Consider the following 11,177-nt stretch of genomic DNA (forward strand, 5'->3'; position numbering starts at 1 on the left):
GAGAAATATTTTTTGTGTTTCTTTAAACCAAGTACCATTTCCTACCTAAAGGGCTGAGAGGGAGGAATTGGCAGAACATATCATACTTGCAGAGAGGAACATGCAATTATGGACCAAATACTTTGTATCTGAAGCCAAGTTTTCCTGCTAATTAACTGCTGTGCATTCTCTCCAGGTCCATGAGACTTTATGAGCTGACTTGGGCCTTGATTTCTGCTTGAAAGCGATCGTTAGATCAGGTACTGTCTGGTGTACACACATAAATCGGAGCCGTCTCATGTATGTATTAAACAGCTGCTCCGGTCTCTGCCTTGCAGTTTACAACTTCATTTTGTACTCCCAGCAACGCCAACCTTTTGGCAGCTGGTGGTGAGTGTGCTGGTCCTTCCACGAAATAGGATAATCCAGTGTAATTCTAGAGAACCAATATAAATGCTTACTGTACCGCTAAGGCTCACTCTCCCCCAGCAGCTGCCTGCTGGGCTCTGCGCTGCACCTGCTCTTCCCCAGTGTGCAAATCTGAACGTGACCGTTCAGGTGCCGAAGCAGAACGTGGCCGTGATCGCTCCCATCATTCCTACGGACAGTGTTGCAGCTGACGCACCTGCCGCCACGCGCTCGCTTGTACCCGCCAGTGACGGCGGCTGGAGGGGTTGTTGCAGAGCGCAATAGAAAGGAGGAAAAGCGAGAGATCACCGATGGCAGCCTTCCTTGAACGGGCACACCGCAGCCTGCGTGTGTGAGAAGGCTTCCATCTTCCTCATCTTTTAAGGAAAAGCAGTTCCGATACTAATGCATTTGGGAAAAGGTGTTACCTTGGACACAAAAAGAACTCTTCAGAGGAAACGGAAACTGTGGCTGCTCCTTCACTGGGGTTTGAAAAATTCGAAGCAGTGAAACCTGCCTAAAAATTCAACTTAAATTCAAAATTTCAGTTTCTTGGCAGAGTGGGCAAGTTATTCTTGCCATTGTGCTTAAGCAGTTGTAGTGGTTAAATTGCATTTCGGGATTTTTTGTTTCCAGGAGTGAAATGGATTGCTTTTAGAGAAATACAATCTGGAAGCACTTGAAGGGGGGAGTTTACCTAGTGACCCATTTTGGTTTTACATTTCATCATTAGCTGTGCCAAAAAGGCAGTAATTGAGAGAGGAGGCTTACTTGTTCCACTAACCCATTCATCTGAGGAAGCTCCCGTCACAAAAAATAACAGCTGAAATACAATGTGAAAATTCAGATATGCATGTACCTACAGCTCGATAGTCTCTTGGTTTGGGTAAAAAACAAGCAAATTGAGCAGACACAAGCTACGTACTTGTTTCACGGAGTAAGGCAGTTATATAATATTAACACTTTCAGATTTACAAAACTGAAGGCAAAACTTTTAGGAAAGCTTGCAAGCCTGCCTTTCACAGGAAGAGCCAGGTTAGCACTCGTCCTAAAACCTCTCCCCAGGCTACACGGGAATTTTTTGGACGGCAGGATAACCCGCCAGGCATGTGGTCCGCTCTTTTCTTCTACTAGAGTACTAGAGTACTTCGTACTTAAAAAGCTCTGAGCGTTCATCATCTATAACATCGTCTGGCCTCTTCACACTCGTGCAACAACCCCGGTCAAGCCAAAATGGATTTATTTTCCTTTAATTTCAGCCTGTTTGGTTGTTGGCAGAGACCATGGTGTGACTTTAACTGGGAAACCAGTCCCCTGGAGTTGAAATTGTGAGGAGTTCTTTGTTAAAATGATGTTATTCGAACTGTGGAAGTCCAAAAGAGACGAGGCTGTTGCCCTTAGGTTTGAAGTTGAAGTTCAATATATCACGTTGCATTTTCAGAAAGGTAATTCAGATTTAAAAGAAAAAATAAAAAGGATCATTCATCCCTGATGGTTCTATTCCCTTAATTCCATCCTGGGATCTGTTAGTGCTCCAGATCACGCAGAAATTAATGGAAGCATCGCTCCCATCAGCTGAGCTCCCTCCAACAAAGCTTTTTGATTATATACAAGTTGCTTCACATCTTAAGCTGCACATCTGAGGATTTCTTTACTGTACATTGGTCTTCTAAAAAAAAAAAATAAATCATTCTCTGGAATGATTGTTGCTGCCAACGCAAAGCTTTGATTTCTGAAGTGATACCAGCTGGTGCCTGGACAGGAGGCCCAACCGCAAAGGGGCTCAGGAGGAACGGGCTGGTGCAGGAGCAGGAGGAGCCTCCACGGAGCCTCCACTCCTCGGGTGCTGCGAACGCTTGTTGTGCAACAGCTTTTATCTGTGCAACAGCCTTGGGTTTTGAAGGCCGTTTGTGCTTTTCATCTGCTACCTATTCTCAAGGTATATGTAAATAACCGTAATTATTGGCGAGGATGGGGTGTGTTGCAGTGAAGGGTGTGTACCCCAGTGAGTAGGTGTCATCTTCAAGGGTAAAATAACTTTTCCGAGCTCATTAAAACCTCCTGAACCAACGCCCCGTGGGCAGCATCCAAACACTGACCAGCACCCCGGCGCCTGGCAGAGGTGCCCACCAGGAAAACGAGCATCAGGGACCAGGCGCAGGGGAGGGACCAGCCTGTGGGAAACCCACTCCCTCGCCATGCCGCAGCAGCCCTTCCCAGCACCCCGAGCCTGGTCCCAGCTCAGCACCCCTAGCTGCTGGGCTACTGGCCACTTCTGATGGCAAACAGCTCACTGGAGCTCCTGAGGAGCCAGTGTGCCCGCCCATCAGCAGGGCCTGAAACCCTCCCACGAGGCACCAGAGCAGAATGGAGCCCACCAGCTTGGTGTGGCTCTTGCTTCCACCGCTCCGTGCTCAGCCCGTGGACATGAGCCCCTGGGGCTCCCTCCTCCCCTGCCGCGGGTGCAGGATGCTGGGGGGGCTGCCGGGGGGCCAGCACCACCGTGGTCCCTTCTGGGGGGCTGAGCTACCTCCCCAGGGACCTGGCGAGTCTTTCCCACCCGCTGAGGAGGAAGAGAAGAGGCAAATCCAAACCACCGCCCCGTGGCCAGGGAGGAGTTGTCTTTGGTTTGTTTTTCTCTTTGAGGGAAAGAAAAAAGAGGCTTTTTTGAGAGTCTGGCTCACACTTGGTGACCTCTGACATTGCCAGGGCGCTGGTACTTCCTTTGTTCTGCAAGTAAAATCAAGTAGGCAAAGGTTCTCCCGTATTGGGTAGTTCTCAAAAATATGCTTTTATCTCACCACAAAAATACACTTAATAAAAGTTATTAAGAAGCCTGGGTTTAAAAAAAAAATTGCTCTTAAAGTTCTTTTGGATTTTTTTTTTTTTTTGCATTAATGCAATTATTAGATTTTATCACCCCAAAAACCTTTTGACCTACAAAACTGAAATCGAGTAACAGTTATGGAGCATGGAGCAGGCCCCAAAGGGTAAATATTGGAGGATATTTAGATGTTATATTTATATATATATATATATAGATGAACTGGGCACCTTGTGAGGTTGTTCCAAAGCAATTCAACAGGCAAAGTGCTTCACTCCTGGTGAAACCCGGAGGACTTCACCTTTTAAAAGCTTTATGCACCTAAACACCCTCTGAAAGCACCAACCCATGTCAGGGGGTCAGCCCCCTGTGAAGGGCAAAGGTCTGGTGTTTGTGCAGCAGCCAAACTTTAGGGGGAGGGAAAATAAAAAAGTTTCTGGAGAAACTAAAAAAGGGTTTAAAAATAAAATCACCTGTGCATTGCATGGGATGGGCTTGCAAAGTGGATCTGCTGCCAGCGCAATGAGGACTTCAGCTGTAGGAGCTGGGGTTACATCGAGGGTTATTCCTAGGACAGAAAGAAATCAAACAGAGGAACAGAGGGATAAAATACCCGAGTAAAACCAAGGCCCGGCACTGATGAGAGGGCAGGGCAGCGGTGCGGAAGGGAATGGGGCGGCCGTGCAACGGGGTGTAGGGCAGAAATGGGGAGACCTCGTTTCACCCTTCAGCTCGGGGGCCGGGGAGCAGGTCCGGAGCCTGGCGAGGGGTGTGGGGTGGCGATAGAGCTGGGAGCGAGGGAGCTCCTGCAGGGAGGGGAGGGTGCTGAGGAGCAGCGCGCTTTCCTGGGCTGCGGGGAGCAGGGGCAGCCCCTCTCTTTGCTCGTTCAAAGCAGGTGCTTGAGGGGGTCCCCTCTGTCCCACCACGTGCTTGCTCACATCCCCCAACGGTACCCACCCCACTCACAGCCCACCTTCTGTGCCCACCCTGCCTCAAGGAGTCCGTGAGGGTTTATTTCTCCTTTTCTTCTGCCCATGTTTTGTACTCCTAGGCTTTGCTGTTTATTTAAAAAAAAAAATTTAAAAGCTATTTTGGATTTTTTTCTTAATTTATCAACATTTACTTAAAGAAAATGCCTTCAGATTGGCCATCGATCTAAAAACCCTGTGCCGACACAGCGCCATTACAACTGCGCTGCCCTCGCTCTGCTCCTTTGCTCACCTCTCCTTCGTTCTTTCCACTGACAAGCAGTAATCCTGACTGCTGGAATATTGAGAAAAATACTCCTCGTCACCAACTCAAAGCGTAAATTGGCGCTGGCGGAGGTGCACGAGCTACAACCAGCGTTGCCAGCAGGCGTCCCTCTTAACCTGCCCGGAGATGGACTGCGGCGAAAATGGTCTTACCCTCAGTTCCAGATCCCCAGTACTTTTCACTCTTCTGGGGTTTTTTTGGGTTTTTTTTTTGTGTGTGTGTGTGTAATACCTAGGAAGTGCCAGCCAGCAGCAATATTTGTTGCAGCACACTGCTTTGATGACTGATGATGAGGGCTCCAAACGACACACGCTCACTTGCACACCCCTGTTTACAACCCCGAGTGGCAGTTACGGGTTTCTAGCTTCACTTCTAGAAGTAGACATTAGAAGCATTAAAAAGAACTAGGATTCTATCCTCTTTTCTTTTTTTCCAGCTCTCTAACAAGAAAAGAGTTGTTGGGGAAAAAAGCTTCATACGTTACAAAGGGATCCCTCGGAGGAATCCTGTGCGCACGGGCGTTGGCAAAGGCTGTTTGCAGAGAAGATGCCGTGTAAGAAGGTGGAGAGAAGTGCTTTACTGGAGCGTAGGTGAAGCTGTAGGTGGTATGTGCCAAGGGGAAGGCTCAGGCTGCCAGAGCTGTCCTCACGAAAGTGCCGCTGGCCGGTGATTTGAGCCTCTCCACATCTTGTACCAGAAGATGGAACCAATCTGAAGCCATGTCCCGGCACAAACAGCAGAAATTCAAATACGAGCCTGAGCTTTCACGTTTGAGTTGCTCTGGGATAAACGTGCCCAAAGAGAAGAGTGTAAAGCTACTTTTCCACCAGCCCAGGTTTGTGGGGGCTGATCAGAAGAACAGCTCCATCGAGAACCCGGCAGCCCAGGGCGTGTTTTGCCTCTGGGAAGGCGAGGAATCCCTCCCAGCATGCACGGCCAGGCTTTCCCCATCGCCACCTCACTCCTGGATAACTTGACGTGACCCTGCTCAGTAATCCCACCACAGCTGATGCAGCTGGTCAGTAAGGGTAACTTATAGTTACGCTAATTTAACTTCATTGAATTAAGATCAAGTTAATTCTAAGGGAGCCTTTGTGTGAGCTGAATGCGGTTCAACTATCCACATCAGTCCGTGCATATTCACTTATTGGTATACCCTCGTGCACTTAAGGAAAAAAAGTTAATCCAGCGTTACTTTGTTAGTAACTTCTGGGATTTTGGAGTACAAATATTAAATAACTTTCATTTATTATCATTTATTATCAATGTTTTGTACCACGGCCAAGGAAGGACAGGATTGCACAGCAAAGCAACGTGGATGCCGGAGTGCTTCGGCTGGAGCAGCGCTGGGGGGGTGAGACATGTGGCTGCTCTTTTTGTTCTCTCTTAACTGCATCACGTTAAAAACTACGGAGCTGGCCCTGGCCGGGGTTTTGCTGCAAAGCAGCTGTGGTGGGGGGTGCCCTGCAGCACCCCCTCGGGAGCCGGTGGAGCACGCTGAGCCGTTCAGCTTCCCTGTCCCTCTTGGACCTGCTGCGCTTGGAAGCAGGAGACTGGGAGCTGCTCCCTTCGGACCGGTACAGATCCTGTGCTCACGTGCAAGCTTGCTGTGAGCCAGAACGGGTTTCTGTTACTGGTTTGGATCCCAGCTTGAGCAGGAACCATCCTCAGCCGGTTCACATCACCTTGCGAGAGCTTTCCCGCGGGACTGGGTCTAATGCTCCACACCTCGAATTCAGTGTGTGCTTCACACACGTGCGATTCAGTGCTTGCTTAACACACGGGGCACCGCCTCTGCTGGACTGCTTCCTCTCTGCAAGGGGGACAGGCGAGGCCGGTGTTCCGTAAGCCCACCGCTCTCCGGCACGGTCCTTCTCGTGGTTAGAGATGGAGAGCCGGGAATTCCAGATGCAAAGCTTGGGCTGTGCTGCCTGTTCCCCATGACTCCCGCTGCCTGCCTAGGCAGAGAAATGCAGGTGTGAGCGCTGCCAGAGATGCTGGTACAACCCCAGCAGGGGCTAGAAATCAGCTTTAAGCTCTGTAGGCACCTCGGATACAAACACGATCGCTGCGCCGCAGCAGCGTGGTGTTTAACCACGCCAGGTGGAGGAAGGAGCTGTAATTGCACTTTGCTCTCAGAGCATCCCGGTTTTGTCTCAGACCCATTGCAGCCATAACCGCCCCTTGAAGGAGCCTTGATCAAGGTTTTGAACACCTCACAGGGTGCTTTGATTCCTGGATTTGCAGTCCCCCCCTATGTATGCAGAGCATTACTGACAGTGATCCCTGCAAATCTCTCCGCGGTGGGATTTGTACCGGTAACCAGGTGGAGATCAGCTCGTAGACTCTGGGTTGGAAAGCATGGATCCTGCTCTACTTTAGGTCTGTCTCACTGTTTTTGTTCTCAGTTCCCTTCTTTCACTTTGATGCTTTTTTTTTTTTTTTTCCACGGCCTTCAAGGGGTTTTTTTGAAGTGGTTTTGCATTTATCAGGCTGGTGCCTTATTTTGCTGTAAATTATCATGTATGGCTTCACTTGTGACTTATCAAAGCCTGTAATTTCTGTAAACAGTTTCAATTTGCCTTTTTTTTTTTCTTGATTCTATTAAAAAGGCAAGAAAAAGACATTTTAACCCACCAATGCCAGAGGCAGGGCGAGAGCCAAACTAGAAAGAGCAACAGTAACAACAGAAACAGTGAAAAATCACATCGTTGGTTTTTTATTATTATTATAATTTCTTTAAGCCCAGGGATGAAGAACACCAGATCTGTGACAGAAGGGATGGGATGAGCTCTTCTTGCAGAAACCGCTGACGGGCTCATTCCCTGTTTCTATACCCAGTGTTGTTTCAAGAGCCCAGGGCACTGGTGTTCGATGTTACCCCTTGTGAACAAACAGTGGCCTGAGGATGCCGGCTGTACAGCCAGCAGAGGCTTTAACGCTCAGTTCGGTTTAGGAGACATACCGCTGCCCCTTTATCTCCCTAAACAACCCGTGCCTCGCTAGTGCTTGATATCCTGGAGGAACTTCCCAACAATTTGCCCACCTGTGTGGGGAACAAAGTACAGGGAAGGCTTCAAGACCCTCTCTAGCCCGACCCAGTGGCCGTGCACCCTCCCCAGCATGGTTCCTATGATGTCCCAAGGGATTTTCTCCCTATTTTCTCTCTCCTCTCCTTTCCCCACCTGCCACACTGGGGTGACCACTCTTTCACGCTAGTTGAGGCCAGAAAGGATCCGTTTGTTCCTCGCAGGTCCCTCCCTATACAAATGGACCTGGGAGTGTGGGCAGATGAAACGGAGCCACCCGACCTGACCAAAGGGCTGGGGGGCCCGGGACACCAGCAGCACTTGCCGCCAGCTCGTCCCCTGTCCCTCAGTGGTGGCAGGGTGCCCGTGGTTCCACCAGCCTGACCTCTCCCCAGTTGCGTCACTGGGTACATTTCCCTCGTCACAGCTCGATTCCTGGGCTCCAGGCGGAGGAAGTGGCTTTAGTGCGGAGCAGGTGCCAATCTGTAAAATTGCTTCTTGGTTTGGGGCTTTTTTTTCCACCAGAAAAGAACTGGAGAGAAAGGCCGTCAGCCGCGACATGACGCAAGCATGAAGAAGGTGACGCAGGCATGAAGAAGGTGAATTTCCAGTGACAGCGAGCGTGTGCCCTTCCCTCCTGTGCCTGACCAACGTCCCTGGTGGGACCTGCCTGCCGCACAGATTGCTTCCTCTGCTGGCAGGATAAGGATCTTTTAATAATCTCGAGGTGAGATCACAATCATGAGACTTTTTTCAGGACATCCCCTACAACTGCTCTAAGAACTCTTCTTGGTGAGGAATCCCAGCTCGGTACCACTCTTAATGTCAGGAATTTACTGGCCATTTCACTTCTGCTATTCTGTTTGCTGGAGGAATGGCTGTGCCGAAGCCCCCGCCTGGGGCAGACCCTCCCTGCACGGCTCCCAGGCCTGGAGCTGGGTGGGCTGTCCGGGCAGGGGGCAAAACTGGAGGTGGGAGATGCCGAGGATCTCGGTTTGGCATTGCCTGGCAAAGCGAAGCAGCGCCGATGTCAGAGCCCCCCCTCGCCGCACGCAGAGGCGTGTTAGTGGGAAGTGGGCACTTGGGGAGGGTTCGCCCTTCGCTCCCCAGAGCTTCTGCCTGGGCGACTCCGGCGTCGTGCGGCGAAGGGCAGAAACCTCCCGGGGCACTGAGGGCAGCGAGAGCAGCACAGAGCTGAGAGCAGGGGGTGCAGCTGGCGTTTCCTTCGGTGCTGCACGCTGCCCTGCCCCGGCTCAGCACATTGCAGGGGACCCACAAGCCCTGGATGTGAACTGCGATGCTTTCACTTGTAGCAAAACCTTCCTACTTGTAGCAAAACACGGCTTTGCCTACCTGATAGGGCTGGTGCTGCTCGCTCAGCACCCCGTGAGCTGAGCTCTGAAGCAGAGCGGGGGTCTGGTGCAGCCGGCGGCAGAGCCGGCTCCAGCTGCACGGGCTCTCCACCCGCTGGGCCAGCAGTACTTCAGTCTGATCTCATGTCAATTCACCCAAAGCTAAATTAGTGGAAAATACAGGCAGGCTTTGAGTTCAGGATGTAAAAACATCTTGTGTCGTGCTTTTCTCAGAATGGATTGCACCTCGCTAAAGTGCAGCAGAGCCATGCGAGTCCTGCTTGCTGAAAGCACACAGCCCGTGGCGCTGGGGTCCCTTCCACCCTGGGGTGTCTGCGTGACTTAGTCGAAGGAGAGCCTGCAAGCAGTCCAATCTTACACACAGGACACGGACGTGAAATACAGGAATGAAATTCCGACGAGATACTCCGCTGCTGAACGAGCATTCAATGTCAGATCCATTCGAGTCTACATGTTTCAATGCAGTTCAGCAGATTCAATCTTTCCGTTCGAGTGGAACCAACCTGAACTGAAATCTTTCTTTCTGAGCTAATTTCCTGTGGAATTTATTAGGAACGGTGTTTGCTTTTGAGAAGTCATATTGACGAACAGCTGCCATCTAGCCCTGCTACTTCGACCTGGGCAACAGATTTTAACCACTTGTTTCCACTCTTCTTGCAGCAGAGTCACCTAGGGTCTAACAGGAGAGTGAAAATACTGGGCCACTTTTTTTTTAATGCACCAGGTTTTTTTAATGCACCAGTTTTTTAATAGTTAATTTAACTTGAGGGTGACAAATGTGCTGTAGCAAGCAGGCAGCACAGTGTGGCTTTACCTGGGCGGTGTGTTTGTTCGTGCGGGATCGCAGTTTTGACAAAGCCTGCTCGTGGGGCACACGTGTCAGCAGGAGCACGTCAAAGAGACGGATCACTAAGGCATGAAATAGACTGCAAATATACACAAGCAAATTAAGCAAAGCTTTAATAAACGTTTGGAGAACTCCCAAGGTATAAAACATGACTGTACAAGAAGATGGGGTGTCATAAAGACACGGTACATTATTTTAAAATATTCCCATTCTTTTTTTAAGGAAAACAATTTGCTTGAATTGGCTCTGACAACCCAGAACTTGGCATGTACCGAAATGTTGAAGTTAAAGCGCGGGTGTATGCGCAAAAAACAAACTGCAAAGCATTTGCCTGCTGCCTTCCTCTCGTCAGCTTCGGCTTCTGCCGCCAGGGATGTGGGGATGGACTCCTGGGAATGTTGCCTTCCACCCCCTCCCTCTGGCACAGCATGAGCACAGAGCAGATGGAGGCAATCGTGCCACCTCTACACCCCCCCCACTCCCACAGGCAGCACCATGACTACGCTTCAAGGCTCTACACCCACCATTTCTGAGTATTCTGCCTGTATCCGAGGGAAGTCTTTCATCTCTGGTCCTTCTTGGAGGAAGTGGTTACAAGATAAAGCTCTCAAAGGCTGCTTACCTGCTTGGATATCGATGAACAAAAGGAAAATGGAGCAATAAATAGAGTTGCAAAGATGCAAGCTGCACCTGCCTGCTGAGAGAATTCGAAAGCAAGCGTGATGAAAAGCCCGTGGTGGTGCTTAGAGAGCTAAGGGAAGTGCAGGTCACCTTCTGGGAAGCCAGATAAAAATGCTGATGGTCTTCAAGCCCTGGAATTGTGCCCATTACAGACCCCAGAAGGGGATCAGAACCACAGTGGCAACTGGCCTGCCATGAAAAACCAAGAAGGTTTTTAAGTGACGGCTGGGCTGGCACAACGTCTAAGGAAGGTCTGAAACTGTGGACGGGTGTTTACATCGGATCTGAGACCATCCTCAGGACCCTCAACTTCAGATACGTTTAATTAGGGCTTGCGAGAGCCAGGGAGCAAAATGTTTGGCCTCATGTCGAAGGAGCTGGTGTTACAGGCAAGGCAGCAAGTGATCAGTAGTTTTAGTTTCGGATGCTCACATGTGCTCAAATTCTACTAAAGTCCTGTTTTGGCTGTGGTTAGCTGTTACGTTACCTTACGATAATTTAAATAGAAACATGCCATGGTAATGTTGGGGTGGAGTTTTTTTGAACAGCACAAAATCTTCAGATCTTCGAGTGCTGTACGCTAAAGGGAACCAAATCAGCTCTTCCCAGCAGTGAAAAGTCCTTACATGAGCCACAGATTACAGAACATTCACTGCTCTTAGTGTTCTAACGTTTAGGGAAGGCATCATTCCCAAAACAATTCTGCCTGGATGCTGGCTGGAGGCACTGGCAGGGAGCTCGATTCTGCCTCTGAAGGTTGTAGGAGCAGCAGGGCTGAGATG

This window comes from Falco cherrug, chromosome 20 (genome assembly GCF_023634085.1).
Source record: "Falco cherrug isolate bFalChe1 chromosome 20, bFalChe1.pri, whole genome shotgun sequence".
NCBI lineage: Eukaryota > Metazoa > Chordata > Aves > Falconiformes > Falconidae > Falco > Falco cherrug.